The following is a 20,732-nucleotide window of genomic DNA, read 5'->3' as shown; positions in this document are numbered from 1 at the left end:
TGGAAAGTAAGAATGGTTTATAAAAAGACCATATTTGTCACACCTGAATTTAAATTAACTGTTTTTTGGTGAATGTGGAATTATTTTAATTTCTTGTCTGATTTTTGGGGGGTAAAAGAGTAACTTGGCACTTAGATACACCACAAGGGTTCTTTTACTGGAAATGTGCTTTTTAATGTCAAAAAATCCAGAATGCAAAATGCAAGTAAAACTGTATGCATTTTTGGTTTGTGACCATTTTAACTACAGAGGCAGCTTCCCCTGTATTGTTGTTAAGTCAATCAGAAAGGGCTGAGTTTTAACATTTTGCTGTGCTATTTTTTTTTTAGCTGCAAATGCATCCTTATCAAAAAAGGAATTTAATTATTTGCATTTTTTTCATTTATTTCTATTACTCGTACAATACGCTTATCAATAATTAAGTTAGAAAACTGCAAAATGTGCCAATTTCTTTTACCTGATTACTTGAATAACCGTCGAAAACCGATAGAATGAGAACCTGATCAGTAAAATAATAGTTAGTGACAGCCCTAGTCGGGAAAATGAGAGCAGATAGCAGGACTTGTTGGAACAGCGGTGATGCCCACTTTCTGTACGGACAGTGAGCCATGGAACAACAGACAGAAACGATGACAAGTGTAACAGATTCCTCTGACGGCTCAAAGGAGACTGATTCTAGTAGATTGGCTGTAAACATGTGGCAGATAACCCGACACTTAACATGCCCAACTTTTAATGCCTCAGTTAACGAGGGTCAAAACATCAATTAACAGAGCTCAGGCTTTTTTTTGTGTGTTTTATTACTTTACTTTTTACTCTAAGCTAAAGCCATCATGCCTTCTGTTTGAGGACCAGTTGCTGCAGGCCATTCATCACCTGAGTGAAATCAGAGCCCTGCCATGAGGGTATAATCCTCACTCTGTGAGGTGGTGGCTGAGGCAGGAGAGGGGAGGGGTCTCCCCTTGGCTGGCTGTGAAAATCTTCCTGCCAAATCTGTAATGGAAAATTAAAGAAAGCCAACCCAGGATTGGACCTATTAGTCCTGGTGCCAAGATTTCACAGTACATGTGTGTTTGGCCAGTTAGATAACCTCCTTCCAACTCTATAGTGAAACAGGACAGGAAAAAAATACACCATCAGTTTAGTGATGATTTCCTGGGATCCATTAGTCCTTCCTTCAACAGCGTTCTAGCATCTGTCCCTGCAGAACTCCCAAGACACCTCCTCCAGGGACCAGGGCTTCAAGGTGATCGCTGCTGAAAGCGGACCACGAAAGGAAACATTAAGAATTTAACAGCCAGCACAGCCACGTCTGATGGAAAATCTACTGACGCATGCAGAAAGACAATTAAGCAGAGATGCACAGTGGGCCAGACGATCCGGCCGGCGGGAATCCGTCACTTTCCCTTAATGGGCCTTATGTGGCACCCCCCTTAACAAATGAGAGCTTGGGGTCCTGCCAGCAGACAAAGCAATGTCAGGATAGGAGAGCCAGAAGAGTGAATGGCTCCCATGGGCTCCATCTGGGACACAGGTGACCTACACCTGGCTGACCACAGTACAGCCACGTTCAGCGCACTGAGCAGTTAATTAATCTGGCCAAGGACACGATGAGCAAAGCCGAGGAGACTGGACGTATAAAGTTACTCTGGATGATCAGGCTGCAGACCGCAGTAAAAGATCAGAGTCCAGGATGTATAAAGGAGGAGTGAGTGGGAACCCGATCCCTGAGTGGATAAAAACACGGCATAATTCCCACGCCTGCAGTGGCATGGCCTGCTGGCTCACACGCATCCTGCTCTGATTTTATCACAGGCTGTTTAGTGCCTGCATCTCTCAGCTCTATTGATTGGGCAGAGTTGCAGTTTGGAGAGACAGTGGTAGGAGAGCAGGACTGGAAATAAACAGAGTGGGAGCTTCCTGGGAAGCCTCAACATTAGCCTCAGAATGCAGATTTACAGGTGTAGTCTGCTTAGAAAAAGCAGCAGAAAACGCGGTGAGTTGTTTTAACGGAGGTTCACAGCCAAACAGAGTCTACCACCTGGATCTGACAGACAACCACAAACAAATAAACTGTTTCATGTGTGCTAATTTACAACCAACAACCAAAGCGATGCTTTGCACTCTGTACCTGGGGACTAAGCATGATCCATTCTAAGGAAATAGTCATCTTTATTTGAGACTGTGAGAAAATATTCAGTGTTGGAAATGCACCACTCTCAATTTCAGATCGTCTCAAAAGCTTTGACTTCCCTATAGCAACATTAGCCAGGTCTCATTTCTCCTCAAGGACGACAGTGGTGTGAAAAGTATTTGCATCTAATGAGATTTCTCAGTATGATTATTGGTATTATTATGAAAAGCTGTTAGCTTTACATCAGATGTAAAATTTACTTTTGTCTCCTCAGTCCAGAAAATATTTGAACTAAATTCTTGGAGCTCATTGAGTTGTTTTTGGTAAATGTAAGACAGGCCTTTATGTTCATTTGGGTCAGCAGGGGTTCTGGTCTTGGAACTCTCCAGTGGAGACCACTTGTGTTCTCCATTTCCAGCCGCTGAATCATGAACTCTAAACTCAACAGGGACAGCGAGGAATGCAGTGATTTAGTTGAGGCTCTGCTGTGTGCTGCTTTTTCAGCTCCTTCCGCCTACTTCCTGTTGGCAGACAGATCTTAAAAATCAGGTCTGACTAGTGACAGTAGTCTAGGGAGACAAGGAGATCCAAAGGTTTCTGGCACAACTTCACCTTCTTCTAAGGTAAGAGGGACAGACATGATGGGATGTGAAGACCCTAGGCGAGACTTGAAACACTGAAGTTGGTTCCTCAGTGGTTGAAGGTGGCTGAAGCTCCGGCTTCACATCATTCAACAAAAGCCAGGTTGGTGTGGATGCGGATAAATGAAACTACATTTTGCATTTCCTATGATAATCTTTGTCCAATGCTAAAATTTAAAAATTTAAGTGTGACAAAAACAAACAATTAACTGGGCAAATCCTTTTTCACGACACTGTCAGAACATCATTCATGAATCAGTGAAGAAAGGTTTCCTGTAAATAATCTCTTACATCTCTGCGCTTCGTCCGATTTCATTTTTAAAAACCTCACCCGTAGTGAAAAGATAACTTCTTATCTATTGAATATGACGTTTTCACATTGAAGTCATATTCTCACCATAAAAGGAAAATAGGAAGAGCACAGGGGTAAAAAGCATCAGATAGAATCAGTTTTAACAACAATTTGGAGAGTGGATGTTTTAGAAAAGACGGATCATACTTTAGAAAGTGGTCCATAAATATTTAGGATTGGCTTGTTAAAAAAGGAAGTCTAGAAGGGACAAACCAATTTCCTGACAGGTGGAGGCCGGATAAACTGCTAAGACTCTGTCCACATTAAAATCACTGACTGGGCGTCTTGCTTTCCTCAACGCTGTGGCAGAAGTTGACAACCTTCCGTCTGGACTGAGGCAGCAGTGTCCTGCCTACAGAAGGTCACCAACTAGCACATACACACCACAAAGGGTCTCAGCCACGCTCATAGGGGAGAACCCTTTTCCCTGTGAGATGCTGGAACAGCCTCAGTTTTCCCACATTGCTTCCAGGCTGTTTCCTCTGTATCCCGCTGGCGGTACTGGCCTCCTCCTTCCCGTTCCTCTCCTGTTCCTCCTTGAAACCTGACACCGGCTGCTGATTGGCTCTCCCGCTTGGCGCTCCGCCTGTCTTGTGTTTGTCAAACTGGTGTGTATTGACACAGAAGTCGCACATTTGATGCCAACATACTGTTTCTCTGGATGTGCTAGCAGATGTTTGCCAGAAGAAGCAGCCTCTCGCTCATGTCAGTCAGATTCCTGATGCTGTTTCAGGTTTTTTTTAAGAGGAATCCTGCACATTAATGTTACTGTAATAAACTAAAAACCTATCTGAACAAAGAAATAACACATTTATCATTTTTCAGGTCCAGACATTTTTGTGCAAACTGTGCCATAAGGTGATCTTTACCACTGAACCCTTCTGGTTTAGGATAGGCAGTGGCAGCAGGCATAAGGTTTAGAGAGGTTCAGACGTAAGCAATTCAATAAATGTAACTTTAAACTATACCATTTGTTGGAGTTTGTGAAAGAAGTCAGTCGAAGCACAAAGTGACTCACTTTGTTTTCGTTTACCGTAACGCTGATAAGCATTATCTACAAAACGGTAGCCAATCTTTTAGAATAGTTGGTGAGATTATGTTAAAATAAAACAGCCATTAAGTCTCTTAGTTTATAGCTGATGCACCCAAAAACCAAACATCCCCCACACTTCTGAACTGGGGCAAAACAACTATTTGAAATGCTTGCTGCAAACGTTGGCCGTTTTAAAACACCTGACCTGCCTGGGGTGGGGCTGGGATCTTTATTTCCAATCATCTAACTGATCTTCAATGTTATGCCTGAAACACGGCTGGGTGGGCCCTCTCCCACAATAAATGACCCGTATTTGGTCCTTTCACACATGATGACACATAATCACAGTGATGTTTGAACTCTCCTCAGAGAGCCCGATGTAGCAGTTTTACCATAATGAGACACCGCTCTGTCATATCTGCCTTAACTCTGCTTGCCTCCAACTAAACGTGCAGAGACAAGATAACAATGGCTTAAGGTTATGTATGTTTTCCAGCCATCGGTCTTGAGCCTTGACCTAAAAAGAAAGCGACACTTATCTGCGTGGCTTCTTAGAGCACACATCTCCGTCACTGATTTAGCCGTACATGCACGCTGTCAGAGTCCCACGCTTCATCCCGGGTTCCTCGTTCCAAGCCTTAATCTGAAGTGAGCCTGATCTCCACAGTCAGATAAACATCTGTGATGTAAACCAACCACATTATTCAGCCTGAGTGGACAGACAGCATCGCGCTTTGGTTCTGGTTAAACGCAGACAGATAAGCGCAGCTTCTCTATGGATGAAAGGAGTTAGACTTCAGATATTTATTCAACATTTTCATCTCTGTATCGTCTTCCTGTTATGATACTAATATTACAGCCTGTTGCTCATGTTGTCCTTAGCAATGATGTCACAAAGGTGGACTCCCACAATCTCTAACACTCTTGTGAATGTAAAAGATGTCAGCGCTGAACAAAGGTTTAAAGCCTCTAACAGTCATGCTCGCTGTCATCTTCAAGCTTTTTAAAGCCCCGTTTCTCTGCCTTAGGTTCTCAGACTCAGTCGGTGAGGCTGCTGCTGGCGCAGGGCATCCAGGTCTGTGTCCATAGCAGAAAGCAGGACAGGCCAAGCACCTCCTCTACACACCGCCGCAGGTTGTGCGTGCTGCAGGAAACAAATGTCTCTGCTTCCCGGGTGGCGTGTAGGAGAAAAAGCAGCTCTGAACACATGCTTACATGCTTACAGCTGGGCACGGCCTCACACAGCCTGAGGAGGAGGCAGATTTACCAGCACAGAGGATCTCCTCTCTGAGAACACCCTCTGAGTGCTGGCTGTAGCCGTTTGGTTGACATCAACCACACTTCAGCTGTCTGTACTGCAGATGGTGGCAACACTTAATTTACTTTCAATTCTTTAAAAGGAATTCCAAGACTTGGGTTAAGACAGGCTTGTTTTGCCATTTTATAATAGCGGAGCAGCTTAGCTCAGGAATAGGAAGGAACTTTGCACTGTGTGATAACAGCATCAATGACTATGGAACCGTCAGCATGTTGATTGGTGAAAACACTTATTATAATGTAGATTGTGTTTCTCTGAAACAAGTTTCTCCCATTCCTTTTGCCCTTTGTGTTGCTTTTGTTAATCGTCTGCTGTTACTGTCATTTGCTTTCTAGTTCCTCACTGCTACTGGCAGTTTCCCTTTTACTTTCATCAGCTTCTGTTTTCCCATCTGCACGTTGCTTCTGCTAATTTCTACAATCCTTCAATACAACCTGATTCAGATTTTCACACCAATTTCATAGTTAAATACGATCCCTAAAGTGCCTCTCTACTCCACCCTGGGTTGGCCATGAATTGTTGCATGTAAGATCTCAGAGTTTGCCTTTCAATGACAGCACTTAACGCAGGCAAATGATCTATTGGTAGCTGTTACTGAAGTTCTGCTTCCTTTGTGTGTACCCAGGTTTAGTGGCTGAGCATCGACAAAAAAAACAATGCTGCAGGTTAGAGTTCTTGTCTAAAAAGCTGCTGCATTCATACGGAAGAGTCAAATAAAGCATTGGGTTTGTTCTTCTGTGTCAACACCTCGCCAGCTCAAGAATTCCTTTAATGATAACTTAACCGTAGATAAAATGAGGAGGTTACATTTACAGGTTACAACATAAACAGTTACATTTCTGTGTTATAATAATGTAATCATCAATAATGGGCATCAATAACGGGCATTTATTTGGTAAATAATAATAGGCCAGCAGGCAGATAAGTTAGGCCAATATTTATAATATTTTAAACATATCAGCCATCAGCTCCACCTATGGGGTGTCGTTTGTAAAGTCAAAATTTAACAGCAATATTTTGGGTTATTAAATCAGGGTTAATTTTTTCAAGTCTTATTTTTACGATGTCATTCTTACATTTCTAAATGTAACAGCTTGCTAATAGAATATTTAGTCTGGAACTATGTATTTTGTTTGTTTACTAAATATTTAGCTTGCAAACTATTCATTTTCTATACTAAACGTATATTTTCCAAATTAAAACATTTATTTTCCAAACTAAAGATTTTTTTTTTCAAGCTAAGTATTTAATTTGCTAAACTAAATACAGTAATTAGCTCGGACCAAAAGATTTAGTTTGGAGCTAAATATTCTGTTATCAGCAAGCTAGCTTGCAAATGAAAGTCAGATCAAAATGTTTAGCTAATATGCAAATTCACTTGCCGGTAAGCGGACTACCAAAACAAAAGCTGGGTCTTGCGACCTTTTATGTAAACTCTTGCTGCTGTTGAGATTGAATTGCTTTAGTCGTCGCTCATGTAATCTCTTTTATCATCGAATCTTTTCCTCTCAACCTGTTCAACATTCTGGCTAAAAACAGGAGGAGCCGTTTTTAGCGGCAATCCAGATGTTTACTTATGGATCTACAGCTGGGAGACATCCCCGATTTACAGGGACAGTCCCCGTTTTGGACGGCCTGTTGCCTGCGAAAACTGTGCCCAGAAATGTCCTCAATTTCTGTGTTGTATGAATGAGAACCAAATATTGTGCGCAAGAACAACTGGGCACACTGCTGTTAGACAGATGTGACAGAATATGAAGCGCCAAAGAGTAGTAGAAGCAGAAGCAGGCGAGCAAAGCTGAATGGGCACAGTCACTCCGCTCAGCCTTGTGCCCAGTTGACCCAGCTGGCATGAAAAACTTAGCTCCAAGCTAAATATTTACATTTCACTTAATATTTAGCTCTGACCTAAACATTTAGTTAACAAGCTAAATATTTTGTTTGCAAATTAAGAGTTTTGTTTGTAAACTAAATAATGAATAATGTATTATTATCCAGGTGGAGGGACCACAAAGTATTTGCGCTAACTGCACACAAATGGCCAGCACAGCCGCCGAGGTGAAATATATTTAGCTGTTTGTTTCCTTTATTTTATTTTGGATCAATTTGGTTGGCTTCAGCATATGATGCAAGTGTTTCTAAAATAAAAGAATTTCTGAAAACAGGTTTAAAGGATTTCAATTTAAAAAGATTTTCATCTTCCAGAGCAGGGAATCCTTCAGTGTGCAGAAAGTTATAACAAGTCACACTAACAATACTAATAATACCACAAGATAAAATTGCATAGGAGGTAAATAGATAAATACACCCTGGCTCATTTGAGTGGTTTGGTTAACCACAACAGTCCTGTGGTTAAAGCACCAACAAAATAAGATGAATAATGCGGTTCTCCACTGACCTGGGGCTTTAAAACGACCTGTGAGGAAGAACAGTCTAGTTATATGTTACAATAAGTAGCCGGTGAGGTTGGAACATTTCAGTCTGCATAAGTAAAGAATCTGTTAGTCAGACGTGTTTTTCAGCCACGAGTTGAACATGAATGAATCTGTGTGTGTACGTGCAGGAGGAAGTGAAAGTGGTTGTGTTTAAACAGCATGTCTTCCAGCTGCTCTAATAAACCTGTTTCTACACTCAGAGTTGACACGTCATGACACCAAGGGGTTTAACTTTCAGTCCAAGATTTCATGAGTCTCTTTAGTTTATGATGGAATGAGTGCCTGTGAGTTGGTCTGAGCAGCACTGCAGAAGGATGCAGCAGTACTCTCTGCAGGGACAACATGTATCAGGGGCTAATCATTCATCCTATACAGAGACACAGTGTGCAGATAATGAATGCACACTAATTACCTTATTCACACATGCAGGCTCCATGGCAGAAACACGCTTGTCAGTTGGGCTGACTGCAGATGAGAGAGGATGGAGGAGAGAGACGTGGAGAATCAGTTGTTGCACTATTCTTCTAACAACGCATCAAACATGTTCAGTTTGAGCCTTTAAAACAGTTCTGAGGCTGCATTAGAGGATGGGTTACTGGAAGACCAAAGAGAGGTCACTGCTCCAGGACATATCCCTAATCTCTATCTCCCCCAGCACGATGCAGGCGCCGCTGACAGACTACAAGGCTTGCTTTCTTATGTGCAACTCATAAACACTCTGCTGTTGTATAGTATTCTGCTGCCATTGGATTGGATCATAAATGGGAGTTTGAATGAAAATGTGTAAGCTGGATGCATGAATGGGGTCCATTTAAAAAAAAAAGAAAAAGGACATATCAAGCCAGCAATGGTCCACTCAGAGCATCACTGAAGCCACCTCCAGTGGGCTTTTGGATGAAATGAATGAACTTTACTTCTCAGATGGAAAATAAATCACTTTTTACTACAATGATCCTTCCAGATCAACAGCAGTGTGTGCTTATCTGGGCTAAAACCTGAGACTAGAAACACCCACCGACCAGTACGACCGTCGGTTACCATGGAAACTGATCAGAGCTGTTGGACAGACATCACTGTTAGAGGAGTCATGGTTTATTAGGCACGTCCTCAGACTTTTAGGTATCAGTTTATGTGACGGGTGCCCTCCAGACAAGAGAAATTATTTTTTCACTTCATTGTTCATTAACCTGGAAATGAGTGATGCAATTGGTACAGAACGTTCCTGTGCATAGAGAGCAGCCGTCCTCTAATTATTGTTTTGTGTCAGGTTGGTGTTACTCTGAGCTTGTTCTCCAGCCAGGTCCTGGAAACTCCTGAGGTTGTTTAGCTGATCCACTACACAGAAGGTCAACCAAACCACAACCAAAACTACTGTCCTGACCCGGTCACAGAGCTGACTTTTGTTTTAAGATAAGATAAGATAGGATAAGATAGGCTTTATTGATCTCACGCTGGAGAAATTCACTTGTCCTATCGGCTCAATAGTCAATGTATATATATATATATATATATATATATATATATATTCACTTGGTGATAGCAGCAGAAGTCACTTCTTTAACGACACCATGTGAAGATTTAGGATTGAAAAACAGTAAGGCTCCAGCATCACCATCCTACATACTGCATCTCAAGCTGAGCTAGGTTGCCATTGGCTGTTGGACATGTTGACAGATTCTGAGGCAGGAGAGTCACAAAACCTCTAGAGACATTTTATGGTGTCGTTTCCATTAACATTTTTCATTCACTACAAACCAGCAGACGGAAACACATCTGATTCACATTTTCTTTTTTGCCACATTTTAACAGTTGGCTGAGAAGTGGATGGAAACACAGCTTGTGTCGCGCATACAGTAAGGACCACTGCTACGGAATATACATGAATGTTGGACCAGTGTTGCTGCAATAACCCCTCAATCACATCCAGCATTCCCAGGCTACGTTGCGCAGTCTGCCCTGATGAACATTCGCTTAACTCGGCATGTCAAACCATTTTCTGGTTAATTCAGCTGATCATTTTTGGACCACTTTGCTTGCCCTCAGACTAAGAACACAGCATTGAGCTTTTGTTTAGGATGCTCAGTAAATTATTATGGCTAGAACAAGAAAGAAATAAGAGTGACATCACATCAGAAAGTTACAGTCTGTCCTGACACAGTGGTATGCTGTAAATGTTACGTCCTTGATCCAAGTACACTAAACACGGACATGTCAGAATCCCATACTTCATTACAGGACTTCCTGTTCTGTAAAATGTGCAGAACTCCTTTAAGCTTAAGTCCACATAGCCAAAACACTCTGTTTCCACAGGTTTTGAATGAGTAAAGAGAAAAAATGGATCGGTGCTTCTCAAACACAGCTGGAATCCAGGAGAACAGATGTGCGTTTGCCATGGTCTGACTGTAGAAATAAAAACTAAACTTAATAATCTAACTTTGACCTAAGAAAACATAAAGCAAGACAAAAAGGCAGAAAAGTAAAATGTCTAAAAACCTACATAAAGGCCTAAAATCCCATTCTGACAGGTTTGCAAAGGAGTGAAAAGTGATTTCAACATGTAGAAGAAGCAATAATCACACTTCTCAGCAGCATGGTTGGGCAAAGGCACGGTGAATAATTAGCTGCGCCACAGCGTTTGCTCCCTGCAGGGGGCCTGCAGAAATCTTTAAGTCCATCCCTCAGATCCCTTATGCAGCAGATGGCTATGCCCATTTCTGCCACTCTCAGCTTAATTTCTCACTTCATGTCCGTTCTCTTCTCCTTTCAAGTTCCAAGCTTTCTTGCTCAAAACCCAGACCTTACAGATTATATTTACTGAAAATATGGCCTGAGGAAGTGTGTGTTCTTATGAAAACCTAAGCTTTTTACAAACAAACATGCACTAATGAAAACGCTGAGAAACAGGAGGTTAACTCCGAAAAGTTAAAAAGAAGCATTTTGTAATAAAAAGTTTGACATGTAAACAGCAGCATTCACAAGCCTGAGAGCCTGCTACTAACAATGATATGGTCTCCTGCTATAGCTGCTACACCTGGCCCTGTCATCCATTTGTTAACAGTGTGCCTCTCATAGACACCGCCGTTGGTTGATCTTTTACCACAGCTAACTGCATATACCCACGGTTATTCTCTAGACCTGGAAGTTAGCCTAGAGTTTATCTGCTTAGCAGTGTTTCTTTCCTACATAAAGACACTAATGGAGCTAGTACTGCCATTAAAGTTGCACTTGTCTTTCTTATACATTGTACTCCTGATTAGTTCTTGTTGTTTGTAGGATCAGTCTTAAAGCCCTAGTCGACCGTGGCAGACTCTAGCTCTGCTGGAGGTTTCTTCCTCTGAACGGACGGTTTTCCTCTCCACTGCTGCTACCTGCATGCTCCATATGAGCAGAGGTGGGAGATCCGGCTTCAGGAAAGTAAAGTAAAAACCCTGCCTGCCTGCCTTCCCTTCATCCTGTTCCCTTAACCAGGTGATTTAATCCCTGTCTATGCTGTGGAGCTGGAAATTAAAATGGTTGGAACTAATCTCTGGACGGGCTTTTACTTTGTGAACCTGCATTTACCACCTCTGGATCGTTGCTGCAAAAATGAACAAAAAATGCCAACAGCAGTCCAGCGTCGCAGCGTGATCAAGTCAGGGACTTAATGCAATCTGCAGGCTTTCCTTAATGGAAAACCTTTCAACCAATTTGAGAAATGAACTAAACCTGACTGCGTTGTTTTAGAACTAGGATCAAGGAGAATGGACGTACTTGACTAAATCGCTCCGTACGGTTGGTGGATTCAATGTAATAACTTTTCCATTGTTAAGTGTGTTGTGAATTGATACTATATAAATAAACTGAGCTGGAACTGACAGAATCCCATTCAGACCATTAGGACCATACTCTGTTCTACGAGGAAATGCATTTCTAAGGTGATGTGGGGTTTTTCTTGCTGAACAGCTGGTGCACCCACTCGCTGGGTGTTTCACTGCAGGATGTTTGCAGATAACAAACTGGCTCTCCTCCCATTTATCTGACAAAAGCATGAGTACAGCTAAAGTGTGTCGCTGGGAGGCTAAAAACAAAGAGCACCAAAACATGAGCAACAGCACAGACATCTTCACAAAGCCACCTTAACCTGGATCCAGCTGCAGCCACTGTGGGCACAATATGGGATGAGAGGTTTAGCACTCCCTGGTTCAAATGTGCATGTTTTAACCCCTAGCATCAGTATCATCACTGTGACTGTGAAAATATTCATACCTTGACCTGTGCTCTGCTCCTACCTTAAGTACTGTGTGTGTTTAGTAATGCCAGTCTACCACGGTCTGTGTCTGTTCGCTCAGTCCAGTGAAGCTAATAGATTTCAAAGTCAAAATGTGGAACTGCTACACAACCCACAGCAGTTTTAGTTTCAAGCACTTCCAACACCCCCAAACGCCTCTTTAAAATTCACACATTTCCAAAGATCTGTAAAGCCGACATGATAGAACAGGAATATTTTATTGCACTAAAAGGAAAGGAAGCCAGTAGGCTGCATGAGGTCCTTCAGTCATGACTTATCGGCCTGCTGCCAGAGCAAGAAGTGACTTTAGGACTGACTGTCCTGCTCAGGATGACTAAAATAATGCTGTTTGGGTCACTTTAGCTATTAGAAAGAACGTCCTGTTCATGCTCTTGCTAACACAATGTGTTGATTTCAAATATTAACAAGAAATCCTCCTTAATAATCATTACCTGCCTTTAAAGTGCCGGTTCATCCTTCAGTCTCAAGCCTTCATCTGTACTGATGTTTTATTGCGTTTAGCAGAATGATGGGAAACTAATGACACTACTGAGCTGGTTCCATCTGTATAAAAAGGGTCTGAAACGTCTGAAGCCACAGCAGAAGTGTGTCTGGTGCTCTGCATCAGCAAATAAGGCTCCTTCACCAGAAGGTAGAGACTCAGCGTTGATCTGTCATTAGATGCTGGTTTGACGCCTAGCAGAGCCAGACCGTTAGTGAGACCTACCTACTTATCCTAACGCCTGAGCAGCAGGATGGCAGGTCAGCTGATGCTTTCACGCTTATATTGAAGTGTACATTTAAAGCTTTAATCATTGCATTTACAAGAGTTACAATAATTGGAATGTTGTCTTATTAGAGTAAAAGATTTAAAGGGGAACAAAACATTTACCCTCCAATAAATGTTATTTTTTCATATCTAAGTATCAACAAACACCTGACACTCTAATATTTATAACCTAAGGTAATTTGTGCTGTCTGTCCCTATTCCACAACCGGAATACTGCTGTAATGTAAACATCTGTTTGCTTTTATAAAGATGAAGAAAGCAAAAAATGCTGTTGTGAGCCACAGAGTCAGGAAAGCCGTCGTTGTTCATTAAACTGAACACCAAGAGTGATAAATGGATGATTTCCACTTAATTGCTTGCTAGGCTGCTTAAACCTAGAAGTTCTCGCCGTATTGGCCCTCAGTATGGTCTGAAGGATTTATTAGCTGTGGAGCTCTGCTTATATTAGCTTACTAACACTACCATATAGTCCACCAATCTCTGGGAAAGTGCTGCAGATCAAATGTAACTGCATTTTACTGCTGTCTTGTTTGGTGGAAACATCCAAACACTGAGCAGAACAGACTGCTTTGATGATGCTGATAAAGGGCTATTGTTTGAAGTAGGGGAGCTGCTGAGAGCTTTGTAACCCTCACAAAGCACAGACTTATGGGAGATATATCCTGAGGGGAGCCACGGTGAGGAATTCAAACACAGCCTGTTAGGCTCAATCCTGAAGAGGAAGACAGGAATAGGCAGAGCAGACACAACAAGCATCATACCGTGTTATTATCTGCCCATGTATTCCAGCACTGAAGTAAATAAATGTCAAGTCTAAACCCCCATTTCCTCAGGAACAATATATGGAACCCGAAGTGGTCTTAAAAGAAATGCATTAATAACACTCATCCTGGCTAATACCTCTCTGAGGTCTAATCTGATTCAGAATTTACATCCTAAGGACTATAACTACATAAAAAAGAAGAAAGCTGTACTGCATTGAATCCAACAAAATGAATTGGAAGAATCCTTCTTATTTGTGCATGAAAGCAGGACAGCTGTAAATGTAACGTCAGTCTACGCACATGGCTGCTTCAATACAGAACCTTCCCCATTGTTTAAATATCAGCTACGTCTGGACAGTACCAGTGCGGTGTTGACAAAAGATGGAGAAGTGTTTCCCAGTGGCAGGGTCTCCAACACCCAACAATTTGTCCTACGGTTGGTAGTAAGGATGTGGGAGTCCTGAACGAATCCTTCAAAACTCTCTTTCACTTTACTGACTCACGGATCATCATTCCTTTCCTCTATGAACTCTGTCCCTGTCTCTACTCCACTATTGCTAGATATCTGACTACAAAGAACAGAACTTTCCCAATATGTAACTTTGCAACTGCTATTGTAACTGTATTTATGTTGATATTTCAACGTAATCCTCCGTGTGGGAAAAGCAACTGACCTCACCGTTTCCCTCCCAGCAATGAGCTGTGGATGAAAGAATCATTCAGCAGCGTAGTAGCCATCGCACAGAGGACCAATGGATGAGGCAGGAACTCAATCCAGCTAAATAAATCCCCAGCTCATTTCCCATGCAGTAACTCACTCCTCTGCTCCTCTGGCTGTTTGTTGTTCCCTTCACCAGAGTTGATATTACGCCCTCTGACACTCCGATTTCCTTATGGCGGCGTAGAAACAAATCATTCACGCGATGTTTGTGTCCTGACGCAGACTACATAGAAAATGTGTTGCTGGTTCCAGCTGCTCTAAAGAAAACTGCCGTGAAGATGTCCTGCTGCAGTGTCCTGGCTTTTGCATGGCATTAGGGTTCTGCCCGTTAATTGGCATTGTCATTAATAACTTTTGATTAGTTTATTATTTTATAAATGTAGATCTAAAAATGTACTGATGTTTTTTCTGCATACTTTATGTTTTGTGTTATCGAAAGAAATGAAGGTTTTCTCTGCAAAGGTGGCCGATCTGTAACTTTCTTCCTGAAAAGAAAATGACTTTCCTCTTAGAAATGGTTGCTTTTAGCAGAATGAAGCAGACACTGGGTGGAGGTTATGTGGCTCAGGGTCACCACTCTGACTCAAATGAGTCAAACGGAGGGGGGGGGAGTGACTTTCAATAGCTCGGGTCAATAAAAGGGTTTCCCATCACTAGCAGGTACTAATTAGGGCAGAAAATGATCCCTCAGCAGCAACACCTCCATCAGCTACTAAACGTGAAGCCAAGGAAACGACCAGCACACCCTCTCCATTGTTCCCCTGTTTAGTCGTAAAGAGATTAGCAGCTAATGTGGCTAATAAGAACAACAACAATTCAAATCTCCATTCTTATCCTTGCGCTATGATTTATTTTCTTTGTTATTGCTTTCATCTCTGAAGATCTCACATTGTCTTCCTGGGATCTGAAAGGAGGCAGATGGAGAGAAGTATGATGGAGTATGAGAGCATGACCACGCATTGTTTCCTCTCAACTGATAAGGGTTAGATTTTTTTTTTTATTATCAAGAATAGCATGAAAGGATATGATAATTACCAAACACACACAGGGAAGGCCAACCAAGCGCTGCACTAATACAGAGTGTCGGGTTTGGAGGCTACTTACAAACCCTTCCTGTGCGCTTGTCACATTCAATTAATTACTCTGTGGAGGGGTGACAAACATGGTTAAAAATATTTCTACCCACTTTTTGAGAAGGCGGCACATCCCTGAAACAGACGCATTGCCTTTGTGAAAGTAAACGTGTTTTTTTTGTTGTTGTTCCCAAAGGGGAGGCTCTCCCTCTCTCGGGTAAGAAAAGCGAGGGAGACAATTGGCCAGAGGACATTTGTAGGAGCTGCTGTGATCGTGTTTTGTTCTAAGAGAGGAGAAAGGAGATGTGAAACCTGTGGGGTGAAGGGTTGCATCATCTAACAGCCTCCGTTTTTAAATATTTTGCACCGTTAAAATGAATCCTGGGTAATTTGTGTGCTTTCTGTTTACACTGCTCTGAAAGTGAACAGAAAATGTTAAATCTGCATAATGACATATGGAGAAGTTGAAAGAAAATGGCACTACACCTCCAATCCAGCAGGTGGCGGTAATAAAAACCTTAAGTATGAATCCCGTATAAAGTAGAGCTTTGTTGCCAAGCAACTGTGACAGCCTGAACAGCATGAAGCATAAAGTTGTGAGACAGTAAAAAAATGGAGCCCAAACATTTGCTCCATTTTGTTTTTTTGTTTATTTAATCCTTAAGGAACTCCAGCAGTCGTGCTGTCGTTGAACGGATGTGTTAAAAATTAGAGATTTATTTATTTCCAAATTTACTCTTTCAATCTCCAATAAGACGTTAAAAATAAATAAAACAATCCTGCTAAGAAGCTTAACTTTATTCTCTAAAAATGTCAGAGCACGTTTGCAATTAATCGATATTTATATAAACTGAGCTGATATTTGTGTTTTACACGGTTACATTTTCACCTAAAAACATTGAATATGTTTATTTCTAGTCACAAGAATTTGTACCAATTTCTGCTCTCTTCCGTAATTGCTGCTGCTGTAGTACAATGCCCTTCAACCCCACCACGCAACAATCCTAAGGTAATCTGAAAGTTCTACCCTCACACTAGGACCTGCTCTTTAGGAGTGTAGACCTGAAAAATTGAAATTATTCGGGTAACATTGTGTTTAAACATACGGAGGGCTTTCCAAATTCTGGGTAATGGCTAAAAGTCCCAGCAATGGAAAAGGGTCTTTTATGTGGCATGCAGCTGATTTAAGGGCGTCACATTGATTAGCACGTGAAGGAGGACGCCATGTGGGAGGATGAGCACTGTGGCTCCCAGGTATTCATCTCATTGGGGATGGGTTAAATGTCCCCATTGTGTGATCGTCCTTTGCTTGTAACACAAAGGGACAAGCTGAAACGGGATTGGTGTGCTGGAAAAAGCCACTGAAATCAAGAAATTGATGATTTTACGACCTTTTGAGGAACTGGGAGCTGTTAAAAGTGAGTTGGACACCCCAGGGGCCCGATGACTGTGAAATCTACTTTATGGCTACTCATGACTGCGGACTTCTGACTGCAGCCAAGCTGAATCCATTTGTCACGAGGGCGGCCCACAGCAATGATGTTCTTCAAATGATCCCCCCCAATGGCATGTCAGGTTTTGATGCCAATGTCTTTTCAGTGAAATTTAGCTTTCCTTTGCTGATTGCTCCTCTGACAGGACATAAAGGAGACTGAAGTTGATAAAAGCTGCAAGTCTACACAAAGACTGGGGCTGTGATTGACAGGCCAGTCATACGTATGCTCAGAACAAAGAAGAAGTGGAAACGAAACTCAAACATTTTAGCATTTTTTCCTTGTTTAGAAAAAAACTACAATCAAGTTAATTCCGAGTATAAAAAATTTTAATCATCTATTTCTAAATTGGTGTAATGCTTTGGAAACATAACAGATGAGACATGTTACAAAGTAAAACAAATCTCTGATCTTGTGGTTAAAGAATAGAATTTCAAGATCGTCAAGTTAAAACAAAAAACATAAATGGGATATTTAAAAATTTCAGGCTTTTTGTAAAGCTCCTGAAAAATAACCTGTCAGTTACAGTTAGGCCCAGAAATATCTGGACAGTGGCACAAGTTTTGTTATTTTAGCTGTTTATGAAAACATATTCAGGATACCATTATATAATCAATAAGGGCTTAAAGTGCAGACTCTCAGCTGTGATTTGAGAGTATTCACATCCAAACCGAAGCAAAGGTTTAGGAATTACAGCTTTTTAATATGTAGCCACCTCTTTTTCAGGGGACCAAAATGAACTGGACGACTCAGAAGACTGTAAAATAAATAACAAGGCTGCATGGACTCTTCCCTCGTTAACCTGTCATCAATTAAACAGTTAAAAGGTCTGGAGCTGATTCCAGGTGTGGCGTTTGCATTTGGAAGTTGTTGCCGTGAACACACAACATGTGGTCAAAGGAGCTCTCAATGGAGATGAAACAGACCATCCAGATGCTGAAAAAAGAAGAAATCCATCAGAGAGATAGCAGAAATGTTAGGAGTGGTACGTTCTGAGAAAAAAAGAGTGCACTGGTGAACTTGGGAAACATGGTGGAGACAGTGTGATGGCACGGCCATGCATGGCTTCCAATGCCACTTGGCCACTTGTGTTTATTGATGATGTGACAAAAGACAGAAGCAGCCGGATGAATTCTGAAGTGTATAGGGATATACGTTCTATTCAAATTCAGCCAAATGCAGCAAAGCTGATTGGACGGTGCTTCATGGTACAGGTGGACAATGATCCAAAACATACTGCTAAAGCAACCCAGGAGTTTTTTAAAGCAAAGAAATGGAATATTCTGCAATGGCCGAGACAATCACCAGATCTCAACCCAATCAAGCATGCATTTAATTTGCTCAAGACAAATCTTAAGGCATGAAAGACCCACAAACAAGCACCAAGTGAAGACAGCTGCAGTAAAGGCCTGGCAAAGCATCACTAAGGAGGAAACCAGCATTTGGTGATATCCATGGCTTCCAGACTTCAGGCAGTCATTACCTGCAAAGGATTCTCCACAAAATATTGAAAAGATAACATTTTACTCAGGGTTATGTTTGTTTGTCCAATTACTTTTGAGACCCTGAAATCAGGAGTCTTTGTAGCTACAATTCCTACATGTTTAATCATACATTGTTGTTCAACCCCTTGTATTAAACCTTAAAGTCTGCACTTCAATTACATTGTAGTTGTTTCATGTCAAATCCAACGTGGTGACATGCAAAGCCCAAATCATGAAGATTGTGTCACTGCACAAATATTTCTGGGCTTAACTGTATTTACGCAGAAGCCTTTGTTAATATTTGTATAATTTTAAAAAGTAGCATCTACGTTTATGAGGAAAGTGAAGAAACAGTGCTTGTACTAGCTTAAAATTTGCAGCCTTTTGTAAAAGCAGTATTAATAAGCTTGTTAAGGGTGATTTTTGATGGTGACTGATACTTTGTTCATGCCCTGAAGTTTCTGGTCACTGATCCAACACTGGGTTTAGTCACCTCCAACAGGTGAGCTGTGGAAATCTAAATCTGTTCTCTGATTGCAAACCCACCACTATGGTTTGTTGGCTAAGAAAATATTCTCACCCCTCTTAAATCACTTCTTTTTTCGTGAACAATGGGAGCTTCTTTCCACCCCTTCCAGAGAGTTAGATTCAAACAACAAAAAGTACTTGTGTTGTTGTTTTTTAAGCGTAATGTGTTGTTCTTGTTCTGGCTGCAATAGCTGGTCGTAGTGTGGGTCAGATCTTAAAAGCCTCTCCAGTCTTCAAGTAACCTGCAAGATAGCGGCTAGTTTAAAGTTCACAGTGGCAGACAGACGCTCTGTGTGTTATGTCCTATCTGTTTACTGAACACAATAACTTGCACCATTAATAATCTACAAATCAAGTTTGAGCCGTCTCACTGTGGACCAGCGGGTGGGTGACTGAAAAGTCTGATAATTTTTCCTTCAGTGAATGCACCAAACCAAACCAAACCAAACCATTAACAGGTGCCAGAAAGAACCAACCCTTTCAGTGTGGACGCTGAAAGAGGGAAGAAAACACTGAAACGTCTGAAATCACGTTGTTTTGTTAAATACTAAAAACCTACTTTACTGCAGAGCTGCATTACAGCAACACATCTCCAACACACACAGTGTGACATCACCTCGGCTAACAGGAAGGCTACTATTGAGCTCTAATAAAAAGTAAATGACTTGACAGTGGGACAGAAACGGGAAAGTCTGTTCAAAAGACTGTCACGACTAACCTAGTCCTGCCTCTGACTAATTTTCTTTTCTGTAAAACTGAAAATGTTAATGTCTACTAAAACCAGCTGCTAAGCAGGCAGTTTTCCCCCCAGGCTGTCTCTCTGATGAACACCAGAGTGCCCAGAGCATTACCATGCTTATTGGCCCCATTCCAACCATGTCTTATTTTATGGAAACAAGTATATATCACTTGTTTACAGAAAAAAAAGTTCAGTTTTCCTTTTCTGTATACAGGTACTTAAAATGCCTTTATTCAATTCAATTAAAGCCAATTCCAGTTCTGTTAATTCTAAGTTTTAATACAAAAACCCAAGACTTTTTTGGATGTTACTTGTGATTTTTAAAGAGAAACAGCAATTAAATCTAACATCAGTATCAGCAGGTTAAAGAATCACAAAAGTTCTCATTAAAATTCTGACGGGAGCATTTCTACTCCATATGTTGGCCGAACATTACTCACCAGACCTGTCTGGAGGAGATACCCAATTATATCGGGTAAACATTTGCATCCTGGGTAGAAGTGTCTTCAACATGACTAAACTGCACATTTCCTTCTGTTTTGGCATTACATGGCTAAAACGTACAGAAGCATAAACCCCAACCAAAACCAGTCCTGTGTGCTGTTCCTGTATCATCACAGTTTCCCTGTGTGCTGCATTCAGTATGCTGGGTACGCTGAGTAAGAACGCATGGCCGCGGCTACGATAAAGCTGCTTTCCTGATGTTACAGAATTCGCTGCATAGCTTTCAGGGCAGACTATGTGGTGTGGGATTGCTACGCGGTAAGAAAAGACCTCCAACGTTATGCATCTGGGAACATACATGTTTGGTGTTGAATGAAACGATGGGAAGTAACCAAAGCCAAAGTATTTCCACCTTTCAGCTTGTACACAATCCCTAGATCTGGACCAGAGCAACTCTGCAGGCAAAGGAACCATGCGAACCCCTCCCGCTGCGATGGGGTGCATTCCCCACCCTGA

General features: G+C 41.6%; 1 protein-coding gene across 1 annotated transcript in view; it reads right to left on the bottom strand.

Moving 5' to 3' along the window:
* LOC105937694 (ubiquitin-conjugating enzyme E2 E2) overlaps positions 1 to 20,732 on the bottom strand; it is a 73,092-nt gene that overhangs the window by 43,170 nt on the left and 9,190 nt on the right. The window lies entirely within an intron of this gene.

Source organism: Fundulus heteroclitus, chromosome 13, assembly GCF_011125445.2.
Source record: "Fundulus heteroclitus isolate FHET01 chromosome 13, MU-UCD_Fhet_4.1, whole genome shotgun sequence".
Lineage (NCBI taxonomy): Eukaryota > Metazoa > Chordata > Actinopteri > Cyprinodontiformes > Fundulidae > Fundulus > Fundulus heteroclitus.
This window is presented reverse-complemented; position numbering and strand designations above follow the sequence as displayed.